Source organism: Penaeus japonicus, unplaced genomic scaffold (assembly GCF_977035675.1).
Source record: "Penaeus japonicus unplaced genomic scaffold, GWHDUDI00000001_assembly GWHDUDI00000026, whole genome shotgun sequence".
Taxonomy (NCBI): domain Eukaryota; kingdom Metazoa; phylum Arthropoda; class Malacostraca; order Decapoda; family Penaeidae; genus Penaeus; species Penaeus japonicus.
Window position 1 is genome coordinate 16530414 of NW_028234428.1, and position 7500 is coordinate 16537913.

Here is a 7500-nt window from a genome sequence, read left to right on the forward strand (position 1 = left end):
AGAGAGGGGAGAGAAAATGGTAGAGAGAGAGAAAATGGTAGAGAGAGAGAAAATGGTAGAGAGAGAGAGAGAGGGGAGAGAGAATAAGAGAGAGAGAGGATGGTAGAGAGAGAGAGGGGAGAGAAAATGGTAGAGAGAGAGAGGGAAGAGAAAATGGATGAGAGAGAGAGAGGGGAGAGAGAATGAAAGGGGAGAGAGAATGAGAGGGGAGAGAGAATGAGAGGGGGGAGAGAGAGAAGGGAGAGAAAGAGAAGGGAGAGAGAGAGAAGGGAGAGAGAGAGAAGGGAGAGAGAGAGAAGGGAGAGAGAGAGAAGGGAGAGAGAGAGAAGGGAGAGAGAGAGAAGGGAGAGAGAGAAAAGGGAGAGAGAGAAAAGGGAGAGAGAGAGAAAGGAGAGAGAGAGAAGGGAGAGAGAGAGAAGGGAGAGAGAGAGAAGGGAGAGAGAGAGAGAAGGGAGAGAGAGAAAAGGGAGAGAGAAATAAAGAGTTCAAATTCAAATTCAAATTTAAAAACTTTATTCCATAAGTTAGAATGGTTATTCTTAATACATATTTAATTTGTTGCAAAAATAATTAGTATACAATACTCGTTTGATCGATTGTCACAATGACATTAGATTTTGTTTTGAATTAATTGAGTTATTTTAGTGATGTTACTATTTCTGTGTTAATCTCTTGACATAAAGAAGAATGATTACTTGTCGTGTTCGAAACACCTGATCTGTTCCCTACAGTTTGTAAGGACATGCTCCATTATGGATAATTCCATGAATGATTTTGTGATGAATACACATGTTCATAGCTGCATTTGGTTGATATTTTAACCATTTTTAGTTGTATATTATGTGGGGTGATGTGTTCGACAGTTACGAACATTAACTAATGCAAACTCTTGCAGACTAGTTTTGTAGTCTTTGTGCTTTCTGCATTAGGTTTTTGTTAGGGAGCACCAAAACATTTAGCAATAATTAATGATGACTCAGAGCTAGTGTTTGTACAAACGTGATTGTTGTTTTCAGTAGGGATTTGTATTTTTTGATATGATTAAGTATAATTAAGTTTCCATTACATTCTATGTATGTTATCTACATGGGATTTCAAACGTCTATATCTGTCGAAGTGTACTCCTAGATTCTTTTACTGAAGTGCTTGGTTTACTTTGGCAGCCTCGATATATGGTTGTTTATTTGAATATTTTAGCTAATTATTGCGATACCTATGAAGATACATTGCGTTTTTTGTGGATTTATTTGAAGCCATTGTTATCAAAATATTCGTTTTGCTTGATCAAGTGTGCTCATGAGTTAGTGTTTGTTATCTATTGCATCTAAGTTGTTCATGAGTCACTATGGAGTAATTGAGAATCATCGGCGTATTGTATTCAAATGGCCATTATGGAACTATGGTTGATAATCATTAATGAAAATTGTGAATAAGATTGGGCATAATAAAGATCTTGTGGAACACGACTGACTGGTTGTTGTGATGATATATGCTCTTTAATTTTACATTTAGGGAATTTGTTATTTAGATAGCTTCAACCACTGGGGTATCGATTTTATGGTTTCTTTCAATTTGTTATGAAAATTTTGTGGTGACACTGTCGAAAAACGCTTTGAAAGATCGCACAAAGTTAGCAAATGTACCTTATTGTTGTCCCATGTTATTATAAATTTGGTCAGTTAAACTGTAAACACGCTGATTCAGTGGTATTTATTTCTAAAACCATGTTGAGTTATAGATATAAGTTATTGGTCTCCAGGTAATTCCATCAAATGATTTGCTACTGTTTTTTTTCATGAACTTAGATAGTTACTGGGAGTAATGTGATCAAGGACGGTAATCATTTTTCCCCATGTCGTCTATTCCAGACTTGCAAATTGGTGTTACAATTCCATGTTACAAAGGACGGGAAAAAAAAAACAGTAACCAGAGAGCGTGTTAAAGATGCATCGTTATATAAATGCGATTACAGCGTAGACTATCCTTAAAAAGCGCAATGCAGAGATGAGAGCCGAGACGGGGTATAGAGAAATAAGAGAGAACATAGAGAGAAATAGGAGAAGAGAGAAGAGAGATGAGTAGATAGAGTGAGATAGAGAGAGAGAGATGAAGATTATGAGAGATAGAGATATGAGAGAGAATGACAGTATAGAGATAGAGAGAGGAGAATATAGATAGAGATGAGAGAAGGACGGAGAGAGAGAGAGAGCGAGGAGTAGAGGAAAGAGAGAGAGATAGAAGGGAGAGGAGAGATAATGAAGAGCGAACTGATAATTTATGTCGAGCGAAAGTAGAGCCCGTCAGATAGGGTTGAGTCGAGAGAGCTAGAGCATGCGAGAGCGCTAGAGAGGGGAGGAGAGCGAGTGAGAGAGAGAGGGGGATGAGAGAGACTGGAGAGAGCGAGAGAGTGGATGATGAGGAATTAGAGGAGAGATGAGATGGGAGTAGAGAAACTGAAGAGAGTAGTAAATACAACAGTGGTAGGATGATAGAATGAGAGAGAGGAGAGAGAGGGAATGAGAGAGAATGGAGAGAGAGAGAGGGGGGTTAGAGAAAAAGAGAGAGAGAGAGAGAGGATGAGAGAGAATGCGATATGCTATAGCTCGGTCTGTCTCTGAACATTATAGAGAGAAAGATGGGATGATATATAAAGAGATATAGATCGCGGGGATGATGAGAGTAGACAGAGATCGAGATAGAAGTGGCGGAGAGAGAAAATCGGAAAGAGAGCTTATATAATCTATCCTTATAAAAAAAATTTATTCTTGCAAAATTGGAAAAAGAGAATAAGTTGAGTTAGAGAGAGATAGCTGAGTAGAGAGCACTGATATGGAGAGAGAGATATGGAGCGATAGCTCTTATTCTCTATATCTACTTCGAGATAGAGAGGGAGAGCAAAGAGAGAGAGAGAGAGAGAGGAGAGAGAGCTATAAGATCGAGCTGAGAGAGAAGATATGAGATCGAGTAGCGAGAGAGAGGAGAAGATAGAGTGGATAGAGAGATAGAGAGATACTATAGATTAGAAGATTAGATAGAGATAGATAAGCCGCTCATCGAGAAAGGGTAGAGCGAGATATAGATCGAGGATGAGTGTTAGAGAGAGCGAGCGAAAATGAGATGGAGAGAAAATGAATAGAAAATTAGAGATAGAAGGAAGAGCACAATTATAGAGCGAGAGAAAGGGAGAGAGCGAGGAGAGAAGAAGGGGAGAGCTGGAGAGTAGATGGAGATCGATGAGAGAGAAGGAGAGATATGTAGAGAGCCGGAGAGAGAACGAGAGAGACGTGAGAGAGAGCGAGAGTAGTGGCGAAGTGGATAGAGAGAAGGTAGGAGACAGGTTAGAGAGAGAAGTGAGAGACATGAGATCGTAATGGAGATATAGAAGATAGAAGGTGATAGAGAGGCGTGAGCGGATAGGAGATAGGAGCGTACAGTATAGAAAGGTATAGAGGGCGAGAGAAGGTAGCGAAAGGTAGATGAGAAGTGAGATAGGATATGGCGAGAGAGATAGATAGAGAGCCAGGGAAAAAGAGATATAGAGAGAGCGTAAGACTGGGAGAGCGATAGATCGAGAAAGAGAGAGAGAGAGGACAGAGGGACAGGGGGAGCGAGAGATGAGCAGGGGAGAGAGCAGCAAAGGGAGAGAGATATAGAGAGAGAGAATGGCTTGAGCGATATAGAGGAGAGCGAATGGGCGGAGTAGATAGGAGAGAGAAGGGATAGAGAGTATATATAGATAGAATGTTGATCGACCGAATATTAGAGACTGTTCTCGACCTCTAGCGCAGAGGAAAGTGGCGAGAAGAAGATAGAGGCATGGAGAGAGCGATGAATGAGAGTTAATTGTGATGAGAGAGATAGAGAGTGAGAATGGGAGAGAGAGATAGAGAGAGAGAATGGGAGAGAGAGATAGAGGGAGAGAATGGGAGAGAGAGAAGGGAGAGAGAGAAAGGAGATAAAATGGGAGAGAGAGAAGGGAGAGAAAATGAGAGAGAGAGAAGGGAGAGAAGATGGGAGAGAGAGAAGGGAGAGAAAATGGGAGAGAGAGAAGGGAGAGAAAATGGGATAGAGAGAATGGAGAGAAAATGGGATAGAGAGAAGGGAGAGAGAGAAGGGAGAGAAGATGGGAGAGAGAGAAGGGAGAGAAAATGGGAGAGAGCGAAGGGAGACAAAATAGGAGAGAGAGAAGGGAGAGAAAATGAGAGAGAGAGAAGGGAGAGAGAAGAGAGAGAGAATGGGAGAGAGAGAAGGGAGAGAGAATTGGAGAGAGAGAAGGGAGAGAGAGAGAGAGAATGAGAGAGAGAGAGAATGAGAGAGAGAGGGAAGAGAGAATGGGAGAGAGAGGGAAGAGAGAATGGGAGAGAGAGGGGAGAGAGAATGGGAAAGAGAGGGGAGAGAGAATGGGAGAGAGAGAAAGAGAGAGAGAGAGAGAGAGAGAGAGAGAGAGAGAGAGAGAGAGAGAGAGAGAGAGAGAGAGAGAGAGAGAGAGAGAGAGAGAGAGAGAGAGAGAGAGAGAGAGAGAGAGAGAGAGAGAGAGAGAGAAGAGGAGAGAGAAAGAGAAAGAGAGAGAAGGGAGAGAGAGAGAGAGAAGGGAGAGAGAATGAGAGAGAGAGAGAGAGAGAGAGAGAGAAGGGAGAGAGAATGAGAGAGAGAGAGAAGGGAGAGAGAATGAGAGAGAGAGAAGGGAGAGAGAATGAGAGAGAGAGAAGGGAGAGAGAATGAGAGAGAGAGAGAAGGGAGAGAGAATGAGAGAGAGAGAGAAGGGAGAGAGAATGAGAGAGAGAGAAGGGAGAGAGAGAGAGAGAATGAGAGAGAGAGGGAAGAGAGAATGGGAGAGAGAGGGGAGAGAGAATGGGAAAGAGAGGGGAGAGAGAATGGGAGAGAGAGAAAGAGAGAGAGAGAGAGAGAGAGAGGAGGAGAGGTGAGAGAGGGAGTGAGGAGGAGAGAGATGAGAGAGAGGAGAGAGGGTGAGAGGAGAGAGAGAGAAAGAGAGAGAGAGAGATGGATGAGAGGAGAGAGAGAGAGAGAGAGAGTGAGAGAAAGGACGAGAGAGAGAGAGAAGAGAGAGAGAGGAGAGAGAGGAGAGAGAGAGGTGTGAGAGAGAGAGAGAGAGAGAGAGAGGAGGGAGGAGAGAGAGAGAGAGAAGAAGGGAGAGGAGAATGGAGAGAGAGAGAGAAGGGAGAGAGATGAGGGAAGTGAAGGAAGGAGAGAGAAAGAGAGAGAGAGAGAAGGGAGAGAGAATGAGAGAGAGAGAGAAGGGAGAGAGAATGAGAGAGAGAGAGAAGGGAGAGAGAATGAGAGAGAGAGAGAAGGGAGAGAGAATGAGAGAGAGAGAAAAGGGAGAGAGAATGAGAGAGAGAGAGAGAAGGGAGAGAGAATGAGAGAGAGAGAGAAGGGAGAGAGAATGAGAGAGAGAGAGAGAGAGAGAGAGAGAGAGAGAGAGAGAGAGAGAGAGAGAGAGAGAGAGAGAGAGAGAGAGAGAGAGAGAGAGAGAGAGAGAGAGAATGAGAGAGAGAGAGGGGAGGAGAGAGAATGAGAGAGAGAGAGGGGAGGAGAGAGAATGAGAGAGAGAGAGAGGGGAGGAGAGAGAATGAGAGAGAGAGAGGGGAGGAGAGAGAATGAGAGAGAGAGAGGGGAGGAGAGAGAATGTATATAGACACACATATGCATATAGATATAAATACACATATACACATACACATACACATACACATACACATATACATATACATATATATATACATATATATATATATATATATATATATATATATATATATATATATATATATATATGTATGTATATATATATATACATACATAATACACGCACACATATTTGAATATACACATACACACATTTATATGATCATATACAAGTACGTACACATGTATGTATCCGTGATGACACTGACCCCTAACGTAACGCGCATCAAAAGCGTGGTTGAAGACACCGCGTGTGAACAGTGTCTTCGGGGGAACCCAATCTCGTTCCTGATAACCTTAGTTACAAGTTCTGACAGACGCCAGTGGCATTAGCCGTAGGACAAGCGACGGCGCGTTAACCCAGGCCCTCGCCTTGTCGCCCTCCGCGACATGGCGTCCCGGCTGTCCGACGGCGGCCTCGGAATTCTTAGCCCCGGACTGGCACTCATTAGCTACGCGATTAAAGGCGAAGGGCAGCCTTTGCTCGTCTCAGTCCCGAGCCTCGCGGAATCACGGGGCAAGGGTCTCTCATTCCTGGAAAAATCTTTCTATGCCCCTCGGATGCCTTGGCTTAGTGTAATACTCCTATCACACTAAGTATAAAAAACATTGAGCTAATATGGACCCTATACTACAACTTTAGTCAACAACAACATTGATAAACACTCTCAGATGACACATACATGATAGGAAAACAAAAAGTGACGAACATGGTTCTAGTATTATAACACGTGATTGAATGAGAGCGCGAAAAGTCGCGATACGTCGATTGAAGCTCCCTCGCTCTGATATAAAACCCATCTGGGGTGCCTCGCATGTGGCACTAATGCCCGTCCTAGGGATCAGTTAAGCAAATATACCCCCGTCTCCAACGGGTTTAAAGTTTCGGGGTCGCGAGTGGACAGTGCAAGGGGCCCAAAGCCCCTCTCCATCCACGCGGCATCTGAGCTAGGGCTGACGAAGGTTGTGTGAGCAGGAAGCCTAACGAGTGATCCAAACCCCATCCCCTTCTCATCACAGGGACGGTCACATCTGGCAGTACCTTCATCTGTTCGCAAGGGGAAGGTCCGCGCGCTGCCACTTAGCGAGCTCGACGCTATGGAAACACATCCGCACTCTTTCTCTCCCTCCTGCTCTCTCTCCCCTCCTCGCTCCTCCCTGTAGTCCCTTCGGCTCAATTCGAGCTGCCTTTGCGCTTCCTATAAATTTTTTTGTCCAAATTCCTCATCAGTCAAAAATCATAAATCATATTCCATCCAATCAACCATCCATCCATTCAGCTATCCCTTTCAGTGTTATATACTGATGTATGAATAACCATTGCTATGGAAATACGATAAAATGACACTTCTAGGAGATTCATAAACTGCCTGCCAGTTATGATGAGACGCTTTGGGTAAATGTCTCGTCTTTCCACGTCCTTGTCATTTTGCTTTCGGTAACATTGCATGGACGCTGTCACGATGTCGGATCCCATCCTCGGGTCCGTCCCCTCCCCCCCCTCCTGTCCTCGATCGCCGGGTCGTCGTCCCGCCCCCCCTCCCCTTCTCACCTCCTCCCCTCTTTCCCTTATAATATTTCCCCTTCTCAGTTGTCTCGTTGTTTCAGCAAAAACACGAGGCCTTCCGAGTGCGACTTCCAGTGGGATTTGGCGCCTCAGCAAAGCAATTTGTTGTTGGTGCAGGTTCTTTCACAGGTGGCCGACCCGAGACAAAGGCAGTCTGCTTTCCTATTGTAGGCCAATGCCGACACGTTCTTTGTCTTTTACTGAAAGGACAAAGGATAGATCGGATA